Source organism: Rhinoderma darwinii (assembly GCF_050947455.1).
Source record: "Rhinoderma darwinii isolate aRhiDar2 chromosome 5 unlocalized genomic scaffold, aRhiDar2.hap1 SUPER_5_unloc_32, whole genome shotgun sequence".
Lineage (NCBI taxonomy): Eukaryota > Metazoa > Chordata > Amphibia > Anura > Rhinodermatidae > Rhinoderma > Rhinoderma darwinii.
The window spans coordinates 350,624-369,171 of NW_027461790.1; the positions used below are offsets into that span (position 1 = coordinate 350,624).

General features: G+C 47.8%; 12 non-coding genes across 12 annotated transcripts; all 12 read right to left on the reverse strand.

The window, feature by feature from the left end:
- Nucleotides 1-1,019: 1,019 nt before the first annotated feature.
- Nucleotides 1,020-1,210, reverse strand: LOC142689946 (U2 spliceosomal RNA). The gene has a single exon (XR_012858770.1). It is a non-coding gene; the product is annotated as a U2 spliceosomal RNA (small nuclear RNA).
- A 1,292-nt stretch (nt 1,211-2,502) lies between these two features.
- Nucleotides 2,503-2,693, reverse strand: LOC142689947 (U2 spliceosomal RNA). The gene has a single exon (XR_012858771.1). It is a non-coding gene; the product is annotated as a U2 spliceosomal RNA (small nuclear RNA).
- Nucleotides 2,694-3,989: 1,296 nt separating this feature from the next.
- Nucleotides 3,990-4,180, reverse strand: LOC142689948 (U2 spliceosomal RNA). The gene has a single exon (XR_012858772.1). It is a non-coding gene; the product is annotated as a U2 spliceosomal RNA (small nuclear RNA).
- Nucleotides 4,181-5,480: 1,300 nt separating this feature from the next.
- Nucleotides 5,481-5,671, reverse strand: LOC142689949 (U2 spliceosomal RNA). Its single transcript, XR_012858773.1, has one exon. It is a non-coding gene; the product is annotated as a U2 spliceosomal RNA (small nuclear RNA).
- A 1,288-nt stretch (nt 5,672-6,959) lies between these two features.
- On the reverse strand, nt 6,960-7,150 carry LOC142689950 (U2 spliceosomal RNA). The gene has a single exon (XR_012858774.1). It is a non-coding gene; the product is annotated as a U2 spliceosomal RNA (small nuclear RNA).
- Nucleotides 7,151-8,435: 1,285 nt separating this feature from the next.
- On the reverse strand, nt 8,436-8,626 carry LOC142689951 (U2 spliceosomal RNA). The gene has a single exon (XR_012858775.1). It is a non-coding gene; the product is annotated as a U2 spliceosomal RNA (small nuclear RNA).
- Nucleotides 8,627-9,910: 1,284 nt separating this feature from the next.
- Nucleotides 9,911-10,101, reverse strand: LOC142689952 (U2 spliceosomal RNA). Its single transcript, XR_012858776.1, has one exon. It is a non-coding gene; the product is annotated as a U2 spliceosomal RNA (small nuclear RNA).
- Nucleotides 10,102-11,386: 1,285 nt separating this feature from the next.
- LOC142689954 (U2 spliceosomal RNA) lies at nt 11,387-11,577 on the reverse strand. The gene has a single exon (XR_012858777.1). It is a non-coding gene; the product is annotated as a U2 spliceosomal RNA (small nuclear RNA).
- Nucleotides 11,578-12,877: 1,300 nt separating this feature from the next.
- On the reverse strand, nt 12,878-13,068 carry LOC142689955 (U2 spliceosomal RNA). Its single transcript, XR_012858778.1, has one exon. It is a non-coding gene; the product is annotated as a U2 spliceosomal RNA (small nuclear RNA).
- Nucleotides 13,069-14,360: 1,292 nt separating this feature from the next.
- Nucleotides 14,361-14,551, reverse strand: LOC142689957 (U2 spliceosomal RNA). The gene has a single exon (XR_012858780.1). It is a non-coding gene; the product is annotated as a U2 spliceosomal RNA (small nuclear RNA).
- A 1,296-nt stretch (nt 14,552-15,847) lies between these two features.
- On the reverse strand, nt 15,848-16,038 carry LOC142689958 (U2 spliceosomal RNA). The gene has a single exon (XR_012858781.1). It is a non-coding gene; the product is annotated as a U2 spliceosomal RNA (small nuclear RNA).
- A 1,284-nt stretch (nt 16,039-17,322) lies between these two features.
- LOC142689959 (U2 spliceosomal RNA) lies at nt 17,323-17,513 on the reverse strand. Its single transcript, XR_012858782.1, has one exon. It is a non-coding gene; the product is annotated as a U2 spliceosomal RNA (small nuclear RNA).
- Between the last annotated feature and the right edge of the window lie 1,035 nt (nt 17,514-18,548).

Below are 18,548 nucleotides of genomic sequence, written 5' to 3' on the forward strand. Positions count from 1 at the left end.
CTGGCAGCGGCAGCAAGTGCATGCCCACAGCCAACCCTTGTTCCTTCACACCTTGTATCAGCTGTAATCCAGTCCAGTCCAGTGCTGCCTGCTGAGCAGCACTGACCAACACTGCCTGGGCCCAGGCTTTTATCTCTGAGGCCCCATTATGATGTCAGAAAGCTGGCTCTGGAATCCTGAGGGCTCCACTATGACACGTGCAAAGTTCCGTCTGAACTTTATATAAGACTGTGAGGCTCAGTCAGTCACTCAGTGTTGCCTGAGAGGGCAACACTGCAACAGCCGGCCGCCAGGCTGTCTTTTTTTTGCACAGCTAGTTGCCTCCAGGAGGCCACAAGAGGGAGACAAGGGACTGCAAAATGGAAAATAGGCATCCACCAACTTTACAGACAACTTCTCCTTGCTCCTACAACCTCCATCCTTGCACAGTTTGTTATTCTTCTAGGTAACATAGTAACAAATCCAAATTGCTGCTCTCTTTGTAGGCAAGCAAGGCTTTGTTGCAACTGCAATTCTTACTTCTTCTTGAAATGTAGGGACGACAGTACATTCCATCACATCCATCTAGTGTACACAGGTAGGTCCATTGTGGCGGGCAGGCGAGCGGGCGGGCTGCTTTATTGGCTGTTTGCTGTTCCCCTACTCCACTCCACTATTTGACTGTTGTGCTGCATCAATCAATCAATCAATCAATCAATCAATCAATCAATCAATCAATCGATCAGTGGCTGGCTCAGGTGCAGCTCTTTAACTTACCTAAAAGGGAGGGCGGAGAGAAGACAAGGAAGGTGAATGAGGTGTTCCAATGTGAAATGCCGGAAACACAGAAACACAGACGACACACAACAAGAGGTGGCAATCTATTCATTAATTGCATTTAATCAATGAGCTCATTATCACTCATGCATTGTCCAACAGGTGTTGAAATAATGGGATTAAAAGGGGAGATCTCAGAAAGACAGAAACAATAGCAAAGACAAAAAACACTTTTGGAATCTGCTTTTAGTCAACACATAAGGAAAGGGTGCACCGGTCCTGGAAATACTGCAATACCAGGTCAATGCGTGGAGTGGACAGAGCAAGCTCTATTTCCATCTCCCTGTTCTAAAAATCCATTTAATATATGGTCCCCAGATAGGGGACGTATCAGATATTAAACTGATAAGAACAGATACTACACTTGATCTTAGCCAAAAGGCCGAGAAGCGATAACCCGAACGGGCCGCGCGTTGCCCGAGCCTGCCCGATACTGCTGTTCAGCCCTTGCAGCGATTCAGCCTACTTCTAGGCAATTCCATGGGGCCCTGCAGGCTCACACACTCACAGCTACACGGGAGGTGAATAAAGGCCGGAGAGGAAGCCAGACAGGATTTGCTTCTTTTGCTTGCACCACAATGCAGTGCTGAAAGAGGAGGAATCTACATAAAAACGCCTTCCTGGCAACGCCCAAATGCCCTGCTGCCATGCAGATAAACACTGGCAGCGGCAGCAAGTGCATGCCCACAGCCACCCCTTGTTCCTTCACACCTTGTATCAGCTGTAATCCAGTCCAGTCCAGTGCTGCCTGCTGAGCAGCACTGACCAACACTGCCTGGGCCCAGGCTTTTATCTCTGAGGCCCCATTATGATGTCAGAAAGCTGGCTCTGGAATCCTGAGGGCTCCACTATGACACGTGCAAAGTTCCGTCTGAACTTTATATAAGACGGTGAGGCTCAGTCAGTCACTCAGTGTTGCCTGAGAGGGCAACACTGCAACAGCCGGCCGCCAGGCTGTCTTTTTTTTGCACAGCTAGTTGCCTCCAGGAGGCCACAAGAGGGAGACAAGGGACTGCAAAATGGAAAATAGGCATCCACCAACTTTACAGACAACTTCTCCTTGCTCCTACAACCTCCATCCTTGCACAGTTTGTTATTCTTCTAGGTAACATAGTAACAAATCCAAATTGCTGCTCTCTTTGTAGGCAAGCAAGGCTTTGTTGCAACTGCAATTCTTACTTCTTCTTGAAATGTAGGGACGACAGTACATTCCATCACATCCATCTAGTGTACACAGGTAGGTCCATTGTGGCGGGCAGGCGAGCGGGCGGGCTGCTTTATTGGCTGTTTGCTGTTCCCCTACTCCACTCCACTATTTGACTGTTGTGCTGCATCAATCAATCAATCAATCAATCAATCAATCAATCAATCAATCAATCAATCAATCAGTGGCTGGCTCAGGTGCAGCTCTTTAACTTACCTAAAAGGGAGGGCGGAGAGAAGACAAGGAAGGTGAATGAGGTGTTCCAATGTGAAATGCCGGAAACACAGAAACACAGACGACACACAACAAGAGGTGGCAATCTATTCATTAATTGCATTTAATCAATGAGCTCATTATCACTCATGCATTGTCCAACAGGTGTTGAAATAATGGGATTAAAAGGGGAGATCCCTTCAGAAAGACAGAAACAATAGCAAAGACAAAAAACACTTTTGGAATCTGCTTTTAGTCAACACATAAGGAAAGGGTGCACCGGTCCTGGAAATACTGCAATACCAGGTCAATGCGTGGAGTGGACAGAGCAAGCTCTATTTCCATCTCCCTGTTCTAAAAATCCATTTAATATATGGTCCCCAGATAGGGGACGTATCAGATATTAAACTGATAAGAACAGATACTACACTTGATCTTAGCCAAAAGGCCGAGAAGCGATAACCCGAACGGGCCGCGCGTTGCCCGAGCCTGCCCGATACTGCTGTTCAGCCCTTGCAGCGATTCAGCCTACTTCTAGGCAATTCCATGGGGCCCTGCAGGCTCACACACTCACAGCTACACGGGAGGTGAATAAAGGCCGGAGAGGAAGCCAGACAGGATTTGCTTCTTTTGCTTGCACCACAATGCAGTGCTGAAAGAGGAGGAATCTACATAAAAACGCCTTCCTGGCAACGCCCAAATGCCCTGCTGCCATGCAGATAAACACTGGCAGCGGCAGCAAGTGCATGCCCACAGCCACCCCTTGTTCCTTCACACCTTGTATCAGCTGTAATCCAGTCCAGTCCAGTGCTGCCTGCTGAGCAGCACTGACCAACACTGCCTGGGCCCAGGCTTTTATCTCTGAGGCCCCATTATGATGTCAGAAAGCTGGCTCTGGAATCCTGAGGGCTCCACTATGACACGTGCAAAGTTCCGTCTGAACTTTATATAAGACGGTGAGGCTCAGTCAGTCACTCAGTGTTGCCTGAGAGGGCAACACTGCAACAGCCGGCCGCCAGGCTGTCTTTTTTTTGCACAGCTAGTTGCCTCCAGGAGGCCACAAGAGGGAGACAAGGGACTGCAAAATGGAAAATAGGCATCCACCAACTTTACAGACAACTTCTCCTTGCTCCTACAACCTCCATCCTTGCACAGTTTGTTATTCTTCTAGGTAACATAGTAACAAATCCAAATTGCTGCTCTCTTTGTAGGCAAGCAAGGCTTTGTTGCAACTGCAATTCTTACTTCTTCTTGAAATGTAGGGACGACAGTACATTCCATCACATCCATCTAGTGTACACAGGTAGGTCCATTGTGGCGGGCAGGCGAGCGGGCGGGCTGCTTTATTGGCTGTTTGCTGTTCCCCTACTCCACTCCACTATTTGACTGTTGTGCTGCATCAATCAATCAATCAATCAATCAATCAATCAATCAATCAATCAATCAATCAATCAATCAGTGGCTGGCTCAGGTGCAGCTCTTTAACTTACCTAAAAGGGAGGGCGGAGAGAAGACAAGGAAGGTGAATGAGGTGTTCCAATGTGAAATGCCGGAAACACAGAAACACAGACGACACACAACAAGAGGTGGCAATCTATTCATTAATTGCATTTAATCAATGAGCTCATTATCACTCATGCATTGTCCAACAGGTGTTGAAATAATGGGATTAAAAGGGGAGATCCCTTCAGAAAGACAGAAACAATAGCAAAGACAAAAAACACTTTTGGAATCTGCTTTTAGTCAACACATAAGGAAAGGGTGCACCGGTCCTGGAAATACTGCAATACCAGGTCAATGCGTGGAGTGGACAGAGCAAGCTCTATTTCCATCTCCCTGTTCTAAAAATCCATTTAATATATGGTCCCCAGATAGGGGACGTATCAGATATTAAACTGATAAGAACAGATACTACACTTGATCTTAGCCAAAAGGCCGAGAAGCGATAACCCGAACGGGCCGCGCGTTGCCCGAGCCTGCCCGATACTGCTGTTCAGCCCTTGCAGCGATTCAGCCTACTTCTAGGCAATTCCATGGGGCCCTGCAGGCTCACACACTCACAGCTACACGGGAGGTGAATAAAGGCCGGAGAGGAAGCCAGACAGGATTTGCTTCTTTTGCTTGCACCACAATGCAGTGCTGAAAGAGGAGGAATCTACATAAAAACGCCTTCCTGGCAACGCCCAAATGCCCTGCTGCCATGCAGATAAACACTGGCAGCGGCAGCAAGTGCATGCCCACAGCCACCCCTTGTTCCTTCACACCTTGTATCAGCTGTAATTCAGTCCAGTCCAGTGCTGCCTGCTGAGCAGCACTGACCAACACTGCCTGGGCCCAGGCTTTTATCTCTGAGGCCCCATTATGATGTCAGAAAGCTGGCTCTGGAATCCTGAGGGCTCCACTATGACACGTGCAAAGTTCCGTCTGAACTTTATATAAGACGGTGAGGCTCAGTCAGTCACTCAGTGTTGCCTGAGAGGGCAACACTGCAACAGCCGGCCGCCAGGCTGTCTTTTTTTTGCACAGCTAGTTGCCTCCAGGAGGCCACAAGAGGGAGACAAGGGACTGCAAAATGGAAAATAGGCATCCACCAACTTTACAGACAACTTCTCCTTGCTCCTACAACCTCCATCCTTGCACAGTTTGTTATTCTTCTAGGTAACATAGTAACAAATCCAAATTGCTGCTCTCTTTGTAGGCAAGCAAGGCTTTGTTGCAACTGCAATTCTTACTTCTTCTTGAAATGTAGGGACGACAGTACATTCCATCACATCCATCTAGTGTACACAGGTAGGTCCATTGTGGCGGGCAGGCGAGCGGGCGGGCTGCTTTATTGGCTGTTTGCTGTTCCCCTACTCCACTCCACTATTTGACTGTTGTGCTGCATCAATCAATCAATCAATCAATCAATCAATCAATCAATCAATCAATCAATCAATCAATCAATCAGTGGCTGGCTCAGGTGCAGCTCTTTAACTTACCTAAAAGGGAGGGCGGAGAGAAGACAAGGAAGGTGAATGAGGTGTTCCAATGTGAAATGCCGGAAACACAGAAACACAGACGACACACAACAAGAGGTGGCAATCTATTCATTAATTGCATTTAATCAATGAGCTCATTATCACTCATGCATTGTCCAACAGGTGTTGAAATAATGGGATTAAAAGGGGAGATCCCTTCAGAAAGACAGAAACAATAGCAAAGACAAAAAACACTTTTGGAATCTGCTTTTAGTCAACACATAAGGAAAGGGTGCACCGGTCCTGGAAATACTGCAATACCAGGTCAATGCGTGGAGTGGACAGAGCAAGCTCTATTTCCATCTCCCTGTTCTAAAAATCCATTTAATATATGGTCCCCAGATAGGGGACGTATCAGATATTAAACTGATAAGAACAGATACTACACTTGATCTTAGCCAAAAGGCCGAGAAGCGATAACCCGAACGGGCCGCGCGTTGCCCGAGCCTGCCCGATACTGCTGTTCAGCCCTTGCAGCGATTCAGCCTACTTCTAGGCAATTCCATGGGGCCCTGCAGGCTCACACACTCACAGCTACACGGGAGGTGAATAAAGGCCGGAGAGGAAGCCAGACAGGATTTGCTTCTTTTGCTTGCACCACAATGCAGTGCTGAAAGAGGAGGAATCTACATAAAAACGCCTTCCTGGCAACGCCCAAATGCCCTGCTGCCATGCAGATAAACACTGGCAGCGGCAGCAAGTGCATGCCCACAGCCACCCCTTGTTCCTTCACACCTTGTATCAGCTGTAATCCAGTCCAGTCCAGTGCTGCCTGCTGAGCAGCACTGACCAACACTGCCTGGGCCCAGGCTTTTATCTCTGAGGCCCCATTATGATGTCAGAAAGCTGGCTCTGGAATCCTGAGGGCTCCACTATGACACGTGCAAAGTTCCGTCTGAACTTTATATAAGACGGTGAGGCTCAGTCAGTCACTCAGTGTTGCCTGAGAGGGCAACACTGCAACAGCCGGCCGCCAGGCTGTCTTTTTTTTGCACAGCTAGTTGCCTCCAGGAGGCCACAAGAGGGAGACAAGGGACTGCAAAATGGAAAATAGGCATCCACCAACTTTACAGACAACTTCTCCTTGCTCCTACAACCTCCATCCTTGCACAGTTTGTTATTCTTCTAGGTAACATAGTAACAAATCCAAATTGCTGCTCTCTTTGTAGGCAAGCAAGGCTTTGTTGCAACTGCAATTCTTACTTCTTCTTGAAATGTAGGGACGACAGTACATTCCATCACATCCATCTAGTGTACACAGGTAGGTCCATTGTGGCGGGCAGGCGAGCGGGCGGGCTGCTTTATTGGCTGTTTGCTGTTCCCCTACTCCACTCCACTATTTGACTGTTGTGCTGCATCAATCAATCAATCAATCAATCAATCAATCAATCAATCAATCAATCAATCAGTGGCTGGCTCAGGTGCAGCTCTTTAACTTACCTAAAAGGGAGGGCGGAGAGAAGACAAGGAAGGTGAATGAGGTGTTCCAATGTGAAATGCCGGAAACACAGAAACACAGACGACACACAACAAGAGGTGGCAATCTATTCATTAATTGCATTTAATCAATGAGCTCATTATCACTCATGCATTGTCCAACAGGTGTTGAAATAATGGGATTAAAAGGGGAGATCCCTTCAGAAAGACAGAAACAATAGCAAAGACAAAAAACACTTTTGGAATCTGCTTTTAGTCAACACATAAGGAAAGGGTGCACCGGTCCTGGAAATACTGCAATACCAGGTCAATGCGTGGAGTGGACAGAGCAAGCTCTATTTCCATCTCCCTGTTCTAAAAATCCATTTAATATATGGTCCCCAGATAGGGGACGTATCAGATATTAAACTGATAAGAACAGATACTACACTTGATCTTAGCCAAAAGGCCGAGAAGCGATAACCCGAACGGGCCGCGCGTTGCCCGAGCCTGCCCGATACTGCTGTTCAGCCCTTGCAGCGATTCAGCCTACTTCTAGGCAATTCCATGGGGCCCTGCAGGCTCACACACTCACAGCTACACGGGAGGTGAATAAAGGCCGGAGAGGAAGCCAGACAGGATTTGCTTCTTTTGCTTGCACCACAATGCAGTGCTGAAAGAGGAGGAATCTACATAAAAACGCCTTCCTGGCAACGCCCAAATGCCCTGCTGCCATGCAGATAAACACTGGCAGCGGCAGCAAGTGCATGCCCACAGCCACCCCTTGTTCCTTCACACCTTGTATCAGCTGTAATCCAGTCCAGTCCAGTGCTGCCTGCTGAGCAGCACTGACCAACACTGCCTGGGCCCAGGCTTTTATCTCTGAGGCCCCATTATGATGTCAGAAAGCTGGCTCTGGAATCCTGAGGGCTCCACTATGACACGTGCAAAGTTCCGTCTGAACTTTATATAAGACGGTGAGGCTCAGTCAGTCACTCAGTGTTGCCTGAGAGGGCAACACTGCAACAGCCGGCCGCCAGGCTGTCTTTTTTTTGCACAGCTAGTTGCCTCCAGGAGGCCACAAGAGGGAGACAAGGGACTGCAAAATGGAAAATAGGCATCCACCAACTTTACAGACAACTTCTCCTTGCTCCTACAACCTCCATCCTTGCACAGTTTGTTATTCTTCTAGGTAACATAGTAACAAATCCAAATTGCTGCTCTCTTTGTAGGCAAGCAAGGCTTTGTTGCAACTGCAATTCTTACTTCTTCTTGAAATGTAGGGACGACAGTACATTCCATCACATCCATCTAGTGTACACAGGTAGGTCCATTGTGGCGGGCAGGCGAGCGGGCGGGCTGCTTTATTGGCTGTTTGCTGTTCCCCTACTCCACTCCACTATTTGACTGTTGTGCTGCATCAATCAATCAATCAATCAATCAATCAATCAATCAATCAATCAATCAAGTGGCTGGCTCAGGTGCAGCTCTTTAACTTACCTAAAAGGGAGGGCGGAGAGAAGACAAGGAAGGTGAATGAGGTGTTCCAATGTGAAATGCCGGAAACACAGAAACACAGACGACACACAACAAGAGGTGGCAATCTATTCATTAATTGCATTTAATCAATGAGCTCATTATCACTCATGCATTGTCCAACAGGTGTTGAAATAATGGGATTAAAAGGGGAGATCCCTTCAGAAAGACAGAAACAATAGCAAAGACAAAAAACACTTTTGGAATCTGCTTTTAGTCAACACATAAGGAAAGGGTGCACCGGTCCTGGAAATACTGCAATACCAGGTCAATGCGTGGAGTGGACAGAGCAAGCTCTATTTCCATCTCCCTGTTCTAAAAATCCATTTAATATATGGTCCCCAGATAGGGGACGTATCAGATATTAAACTGATAAGAACAGATACTACACTTGATCTTAGCCAAAAGGCCGAGAAGCGATAACCCGAACGGGCCGCGCGTTGCCCGAGCCTGCCCGATACTGCTGTTCAGCCCTTGCAGCGATTCAGCCTACTTCTAGGCAATTCCATGGGGCCCTGCAGGCTCACACACTCACAGCTACACGGGAGGTGAATAAAGGCCGGAGAGGAAGCCAGACAGGATTTGCTTCTTTTGCTTGCACCACAATGCAGTGCTGAAAGAGGAGGAATCTACATAAAAACGCCTTCCTGGCAACGCCCAAATGCCCTGCTGCCATGCAGATAAACACTGGCAGCGGCAGCAAGTGCATGCCCACAGCCACCCCTTGTTCCTTCACACCTTGTATCAGCTGTAATCCAGTCCAGTCCAGTGCTGCCTGCTGAGCAGCACTGACCAACACTGCCTGGGCCCAGGCTTTTATCTCTGAGGCCCCATTATGATGTCAGAAAGCTGGCTCTGGAATCCTGAGGGCTCCACTATGACACGTGCAAAGTTCCGTCTGAACTTTATATAAGACGGTGAGGCTCAGTCAGTCACTCAGTGTTGCCTGAGAGGGCAACACTGCAACAGCCGGCCGCCAGGCTGTCTTTTTTTTGCACAGCTAGTTGCCTCCAGGAGGCCACAAGAGGGAGACAAGGGACTGCAAAATGGAAAATAGGCATCCACCAACTTTACAGACAACTTCTCCTTGCTCCTACAACCTCCATCCTTGCACAGTTTGTTATTCTTCTAGGTAACATAGTAACAAATCCAAATTGCTGCTCTCTTTGTAGGCAAGCAAGGCTTTGTTGCAACTGCAATTCTTACTTCTTCTTGAAATGTAGGGACGACAGTACATTCCATCACATCCATCTAGTGTACACAGGTAGGTCCATTGTGGCGGGCAGGCGAGCGGGCGGGCTGCTTTATTGGCTGTTTGCTGTTCCCCTACTCCACTCCACTATTTGACTGTTGTGCTGCATCAATCAATCAATCAATCAATCAATCAATCAATCAATCAATCAATCAGTGGCTGGCTCAGGTGCAGCTCTTTAACTTACCTAAAAGGGAGGGCGGAGAGAAGACAAGGAAGGTGAATGAGGTGTTCCAATGTGAAATGCCGGAAACACAGAAACACAGACGACACACAACAAGAGGTGGCAATCTATTCATTAATTGCATTTAATCAATGAGCTCATTATCACTCATGCATTGTCCAACAGGTGTTGAAATAATGGGATTAAAAGGGGAGATCCCTTCAGAAAGACAGAAACAATAGCAAAGACAAAAAACACTTTTGGAATCTGCTTTTAGTCAACACATAAGGAAAGGGTGCACCGGTCCTGGAAATACTGCAATACCAGGTCAATGCGTGGAGTGGACAGAGCAAGCTCTATTTCCATCTCCCTGTTCTAAAAATCCATTTAATATATGGTCCCCAGATAGGGGACGTATCAGATATTAAACTGATAAGAACAGATACTACACTTGATCTTAGCCAAAAGGCCGAGAAGCGATAACCCGAACGGGCCGCGCGTTGCCCGAGCCTGCCCGATACTGCTGTTCAGCCCTTGCAGCGATTCAGCCTACTTCTAGGCAATTCCATGGGGCCCTGCAGGCTCACACACTCACAGCTACACGGGAGGTGAATAAAGGCCGGAGAGGAAGCCAGACAGGATTTGCTTCTTTTGCTTGCACCACAATGCAGTGCTGAAAGAGGAGGAATCTACATAAAAACGCCTTCCTGGCAACGCCCAAATGCCCTGCTGCCATGCAGATAAACACTGGCAGCGGCAGCAAGTGCATGCCCACAGCCACCCCTTGTTCCTTCACACCTTGTATCAGCTGTAATCCAGTCCAGTCCAGTGCTGCCTGCTGAGCAGCACTGACCAACACTGCCTGGGCCCAGGCTTTTATCTCTGAGGCCCCATTATGATGTCAGAAAGCTGGCTCTGGAATCCTGAGGGCTCCACTATGACACGTGCAAAGTTCCGTCTGAACTTTATATAAGACGGTGAGGCTCAGTCAGTCACTCAGTGTTGCCTGAGAGGGCAACACTGCAACAGCCGGCCGCCAGGCTGTCTTTTTTTTGCACAGCTAGTTGCCTCCAGGAGGCCACAAGAGGGAGACAAGGGACTGCAAAATGGAAAATAGGCATCCACCAACTTTACAGACAACTTCTCCTTGCTCCTACAACCTCCATCCTTGCACAGTTTGTTATTCTTCTAGGTAACATAGTAACAAATCCAAATTGCTGCTCTCTTTGTAGGCAAGCAAGGCTTTGTTGCAACTGCAATTCTTACTTCTTCTTGAAATGAAATGTAGGGACGACAGTACATTCCATCACATCCATCTAGTGTACACAGGTAGGTCCATTGTGGCGGGCAGGCGAGCGGGCGGGCTGCTTTATTGGCTGTTTGCTGTTCCCCTACTCCACTCCACTATTTGACTGTTGTGCTGCATCAATCAATCAATCAATCAATCAATCAATCAATCAATCAATCAGTGGCTGGCTCAGGTGCAGCTCTTTAACTTACCTAAAAGGGAGGGCGGAGAGAAGACAAGGAAGGTGAATGAGGTGTTCCAATGTGAAATGCCGGAAACACAGAAACACAGACGACACACAACAAGAGGTGGCAATCTATTCATTAATTGCATTTAATCAATGAGCTCATTATCACTCATGCATTGTCCAACAGGTGTTGAAATAATGGGATTAAAAGGGGAGATCCCTTCAGAAAGACAGAAACAATAGCAAAGACAAAAAACACTTTTGGAATCTGCTTTTAGTCAACACATAAGGAAAGGGTGCACCGGTCCTGGAAATACTGCAATACCAGGTCAATGCGTGGAGTGGACAGAGCAAGCTCTATTTCCATCTCCCTGTTCTAAAAATCCATTTAATATATGGTCCCCAGATAGGGGACGTATCAGATATTAAACTGATAAGAACAGATACTACACTTGATCTTAGCCAAAAGGCCGAGAAGCGATAACCCGAACGGGCCGCGCGTTGCCCGAGCCTGCCCGATACTGCTGTTCAGCCCTTGCAGCGATTCAGCCTACTTCTAGGCAATTCCATGGGGCCCTGCAGGCTCACACACTCACAGCTACACGGGAGGTGAATAAAGGCCGGAGAGGAAGCCAGACAGGATTTGCTTCTTTTGCTTGCACCACAATGCAGTGCTGAAAGAGGAGGAATCTACATAAAAACGCCTTCCTGGCAACGCCCAAATGCCCTGCTGCCATGCAGATAAACACTGGCAGCGGCAGCAAGTGCATGCCCACAGCCACCCCTTGTTCCTTCACACCTTGTATCAGCTGTAATCCAGTCCAGTCCAGTGCTGCCTGCTGAGCAGCACTGACCAACACTGCCTGGGCCCAGGCTTTTATCTCTGAGGCCCCATTATGATGTCAGAAAGCTGGCTCTGGAATCCTGAGGGCTCCACTATGACACGTGCAAAGTTCCGTCTGAACTTTATATAAGATGGTGAGGCTCAGTCAGTCACTCAGTGTTGCCTGAGAGGGCAACGCTGCAACAGCCGGCCGCCAGGCTGTCTTTTTTTTGCACAGCTAGTTGCCTCCAGGAGGCCACAAGAGGGAGACAAGGGACTGCAAAATGGAAAATAGGCATCCACCAACTTTACAGACAACTTCTCCTTGCTCCTACAACCTCCATCCTTGCACAGTTTGTTATTCTTCTAGGTAACATAGTAACAAATCCAAATTGCTGCTCTCTTTGTAGGCAAGCAAGGCTTTGTTGCAACTGCAATTCTTACTTCTTCTTGAAATGTAGGGACGACAGTACATTCCATCACATCCATCTAGTGTACACAGGTAGGTCCATTGTGGCGGGCAGGCGAGCGGGCGGGCTGCTTTATTGGCTGTTTGCTGTTCCCCTACTCCACTCCACTATTTGACTGTTGTGCTGCATCAATCAATCAATCAATCAATCAATCAATCAATCAATCAATCAATCAATCAATCAATCAATCAGTGGCTGGCTCAGGTGCAGCTCTTTAACTTACCTAAAAGGGAGGGCGGAGAGAAGACAAGGAAGGTGAATGAGGTGTTCCAATGTGAAATGCCGGAAACACAGAAACACAGACGACACACAACAAGAGGTGGCAATCTATTCATTAATTGCATTTAATCAATGAGCTCATTATCACTCATGCATTGTCCAACAGGTGTTGAAATAATGGGATTAAAAGGGGAGATCCCTTCAGAAAGACAGAAACAATAGCAAAGACAAAAAACACTTTTGGAATCTGCTTTTAGTCAACACATAAGGAAAGGGTGCACCGGTCCTGGAAATACTGCAATACCAGGTCAATGCGTGGAGTGGACAGAGCAAGCTCTATTTCCATCTCCCTGTTCTAAAAATCCATTTAATATATGGTCCCCAGATAGGGGACGTATCAGATATTAAACTGATAAGAACAGATACTACACTTGATCTTAGCCAAAAGGCCGAGAAGCGATAACCCGAACGGGCCGCGCGTTGCCCGAGCCTGCCCGATACTGCTGTTCAGCCCTTGCAGCGATTCAGCCTACTTCTAGGCAATTCCATGGGGCATTCCATGGGGCCCTGCAGGCTCACACACTCACAGCTACACGGGAGGTGAATAAAGGCCGGAGAGGAAGCCAGACAGGATTTGCTTCTTTTGCTTGCACCACAATGCAGTGCTGAAAGAGGAGGAATCTACATAAAAACGCCTTCCTGGCAACGCCCAAATGCCCTGCTGCCATGCAGATAAACACTGGCAGCGGCAGCAAGTGCATGCCCACAGCCACCCCTTGTTCCTTCACACCTTGTATCAGCTGTAATCCAGTCCAGTCCAGTGCTGCCTGCTGAGCAGCACTGACCAACACTGCCTGGGCCCAGGCTTTTATCTCTGAGGCCCCATTATGATGTCAGAAAGCTGGCTCTGGAATCCTGAGGGCTCCACTATGACACGTGCAAAGTTCCGTCTGAACTTTATATAAGACGGTGAGGCTCAGTCAGTCACTCAGTGTTGCCTGAGAGGGCAACGCTGCAACAGCCGGCCGCCAGGCTGTCTTTTTTTTGCACAGCTAGTTGCCTCCAGGAGGCCACAAGAGGGAGACAAGGGACTGCAAAATGGAAAATAGGCATCCACCAACTTTACAGACAACTTCTCCTTGCTCCTACAACCTCCATCCTTGCACAGTTTGTTATTCTTCTAGGTAACATAGTAACAAATCCAAATTGCTGCTCTCTTTGTAGGCAAGCAAGGCTTTGTTGCAACTGCAATTCTTACTTCTTCTTGAAATGTAGGGACGACAGTACATTCCATCACATCCATCTAGTGTACACAGGTAGGTCCATTGTGGCGGGCAGGCGAGCGGGCGGGCTGCTTTATTGGCTGTTTGCTGTTCCCCTACTCCACTCCACTATTTGACTGTTGTGCTGCATCAATCAATCAATCAATCAATCAATCAATCAATCAATCAATCAGTGGCTGGCTCAGGTGCAGCTCTTTAACTTACCTAAAAGGGAGGGCGGAGAGAAGACAAGGAAGGTGAATGAGGTGTTCCAATGTGAAATGCCGGAAACACAGAAACACAGACGACACACAACAAGAGGTGGCAATCTATTCATTAATTGCATTTAATCAATGAGCTCATTATCACTCATGCATTGTCCAACAGGTGTTGAAATAATGGGATTAAAAGGGGAGATCCCTTCAGAAAGACAGAAACAATAGCAAAGACAAAAAACACTTTTGGAATCTGCTTTTAGTCAACACATAAGGAAAGGGTGCACCGGTCCTGGAAATACTGCAATACCAGGTCAATGCGTGGAGTGGACAGAGCAAGCTCTATTTCCATCTCCCTGTTCTAAAAATCCATTTAATATATGGTCCCCAGATAGGGGACGTATCAGATATTAAACTGATAAGAACAGATACTACACTTGATCTTAGCCAAAAGGCCGAGAAGCGATAACCCGAACGGGCCGCGCGTTGCCCGAGCCTGCCCGATACTGCTGTTCAGCCCTTGCAGCGATTCAGCCTACTTCTAGGCAATTCCATGGGGCCCTGCAGGCTCACACACTCACAGCTACACGGGAGGTGAATAAAGGCCGGAGAGGAAGCCAGACAGGATTTGCTTCTTTTGCTTGCACCACAATGCAGTGCTGAAAGAGGAGGAATCTACATAAAAACGCCTTCCTGGCAACGCCCAAATGCCCTGCTGCCATGCAGATAAACACTGGCAGCGGCAGCAAGTGCATGCCCACAGCCACCCCTTGTTCCTTCACACCTTGTATCAGCTGTAATCCAGTCCAGTCCAGTGCTGCCTGCTGAGCAGCACTGACCAACACTGCCTGGGCCCAGGCTTTTATCTCTGAGGCCCCATTATGATGTCAGAAAGCTGGCTCTGGAATCCTGAGGGCTCCACTATGACACGTGCAAAGTTCCGTCTGAACTTTATATAAGATGGTGAGGCTCAGTCAGTCACTCAGTGTTGCCTGAGAGGGCAACGCTGCAACAGCCGGCCGCCAGGCTGTCTTTTTTTTGCACAGCTAGTTGCCTCCAGGAGGCCACAAGAGGGAGACAAGGGACTGCAAAATGGAAAATAGGCATCCACCAACTTTACAGACAACTTCTCCTTGCTCCTACAACCTCCATCCTTGCACAGTTTGTTATTCTTCTAGGTAACATAGTAACAAATCCAAATTGCTGCTCTCTTTGTAGGCAAGCAAGGCTTTGTTGCAACTGCAATTCTTACTTCTTCTTGAAATGTAGGGACGACAGTACATTCCATCACATCCATCTAGTGTACACAGGTAGGTCCATTGTGGCGGGCAGGCGAGCGGGCGGGCTGCTTTATTGGCTGTTTGCTGTTCCCCTACTCCACTCCACTATTTGACTGTTGTGCTGCATCAATCAATCAATCAATCAATCAATCAATCAATCAATCAATCAATCAATCAATCAATCAGTGGCTGGCTCAGGTGCAGCTCTTTAACTTACCTAAAAGGGAGGGCGGAGAGAAGACAAGGAAGGTGAATGAGGTGTTCCAATGTGAAATGCCGGAAACACAGAAACACAGACGACACACAACAAGAGGTGGCAATCTATTCATTAATTGCATTTAATCAATGAGCTCATTATCACTCATGCATTGTCCAACAGGTGTTGAAATAATGGGATTAAAAGGGGAGATCCCTTCAGAAAGACAGAAACAATAGCAAAGACAAAAAACACTTTTGGAATCTGCTTTTAGTCAACACATAAGGAAAGGGTGCACCGGTCCTGGAAATACTGCAATACCAGGTCAATGCGTGGAGTGGACAGAGCAAGCTCTATTTCCATCTCCCTGTTCTAAAAATCCATTTAATATATGGTCCCCAGATAGGGGACGTATCAGATATTAAACTGATAAGAACAGATACTACACTTGATCTTAGCCAAAAGGCCGAGAAGCGATAACCCGAACGGGCCGCGCGTTGCCCGAGCCTGCCCGATACTGCTGTTCAGCCCTTGCAGCGATTCAGCCTACTTCTAGGCAATTCCATGGGGCCCTGCAGGCTCACACACTCACAGCTACACGGGAGGTGAATAAAGGCCGGAGAGGAAGCCAGACAGGATTTGCTTCTTTTGCTTGCACCACAATGCAGTGCTGAAAGAGGAGGAATCTACATAAAAACGCCTTCCTGGCAACGCCCAAATGCCCTGCTGCCATGCAGATAAACACTGGCAGCGGCAGCAAGTGCATGCCCACAGCCACCCCTTGTTCCTTCACACCTTGTATCAGCTGTAATCCAGTCCAGTCCAGTGCTGCCTGCTGAGCAGCACTGACCAACACTGCCTGGGCCCAGGCTTTTATCTCTGAGGCCCCATTATGATGTCAGAAAGCTGGCTCTGGAATCCTGAGGGCTCCACTATGACACGTGCAAAGTTCCGTCTGAACTTTATATAAGACGGTGAGGCTCAGTCAGTCACTCAGTGTTGCCTGAGAGGGCAACGCTGCAACAGCCGGCCGCCAGGCTGTCTTTTTTTTGCACAGCTAGTTGCCTCCAGGAGGCCACAAGAGGGAGACAAGGGACTGCAAAATGGAAAATAGGCATCCACCAACTTTACAGACAACTTCTCCTTGCTCCTACAACCTCCATCCTTGCACAGTTTGTTATTCTTCTAGGTAACATAGTAACAAATCCAAATTGCTGCTCTCTTTGTAGGCAAGCAAGGCTTTGTTGCAACTGCAATTCTTACTTCTTCTTGAAATGTAGGGACGACAGTACATTCCATCACATCCATCTAGTGTACACAGGTAGGTCCATTGTGGCGGGCAGGCGAGCGGGCGGGCTGCTTTATTGGCTGTTTGCTGTTCCCCTACTCCACTCCACTATTTGACTGTTGTGCTGCATCAATCAATCAATCAATCAATCAATCAATCAATCAATCAATCAATCAGTGGCTGGCTCAGGTGCAGCTCTTTAACTTACCTAAAAGGGAGGGCGGAGAGAAGACAAGGAAGGTGAATGAGGTGTTCCAATGTGAAATGCCGGAAACACAGAAACACAGACGACACACAACAAGAGGTGGCAATCTATTCATTAATTGCATTTAATCAATGAGCTCATTATCACTCATGCATTGTCCAACAGGTGTTGAAATAATGGGATTAAAAGGGGAGATCCCTTCAGAAAGACAGAAACAATAGCAAAGACAAAAAACACTTTTGGAATCTGCTTTTAGTCAACACATAAGGAAAGGGTGCACCGGTCCTGGAAATACTGCAATACCAGGTCAATGCGTGGAGTGGACAGAGCAAGCTCTATTTCCATCTCCCTGTTCTAAAAATCCATTTAATATATGGTCCCCAGATAGGGGACGTATCAGATATTAAACTGATAAGAACAGATACTACACTTGATCTTAGCCAAAAGGCCGAGAAGCGATAACCCGAACGGGCCGCGCGTTGCCCGAGCCTGCCCGATACTGCTGTTCAGCCCTTGCAGCGATTCAGCCTACTTCTAGGCAATTCCATGGGGCCCTGCAGGCTCACACACTCACAGCTACACGGGAGGTGAATAAAGGCCGGAGAGGAAGCCAGACAGGATTTGCTTCTTTTGCTTGCACCACAATGCAGTGCTGAAAGAGGAGGAATCTACATAAAAACGCCTTCCTGGCAACGCCCAAATGCCCTGCTGCCATGCAGATAAACACTGGCAGCGGCAGCAAGTGCATGCCCACAGCCACCCCTTGTTCCTTCACACCTTGTATCAGCTGTAATCCAGTCCAGTCCAGTGCTGCCTGCTGAGCAGCACTGACCAACACTGCCTGGGCCCAGGCTTTTATCTCTGAGGCCCCATTATGATGTCAGAAAGCTGGCTCTGGAATCCTGAGGGCTCCACTATGACACGTGCAAAGTTCCGTCTGAACTTTATATAAGACGGTGAGGCTCAGTCAGTCACTCAGTGTTGCCTGAGAGGGCAACACTGCAACAGCCGGCCGCCAGGCTGTCTTTTTTTTGCACAGCTAGTTGCCTCCAGGAGGCCACAAGAGGGAGACAAGGGACTGCAAAATGGAAAATAGGCATCCACCAACTTTACAGACAACTTCTCCTTGCTCCTACAACCTCCATCCTTGCACAGTTTGTTATTCTTCTAGGTAACATAGTAACAAATCCAAATTGCTGCTCTCTTTGTAGGCAAGCAAGGCTTTGTTGCAACTGCAATTCTTACTTCTTCTTGAAATGTAGGGACGACAGTACATTCCATCACATCCATCTAGTGTACACAGGTAGGTCCATTGTGGCGGGCAGGCGAGCGGGCGGGCTGCTTTATTGGCTGTTTGCTGTTCCCCTACTCCACTCCACTATTTGACTGTTGTGCTGCATCAATCAATCAATCAATCAATCAATCAATCAATCAATCAATCAATCAATCAATCAGTGGCTGGCTCAGGTGCAGCTCTTTAACTTACCTAAAAGGG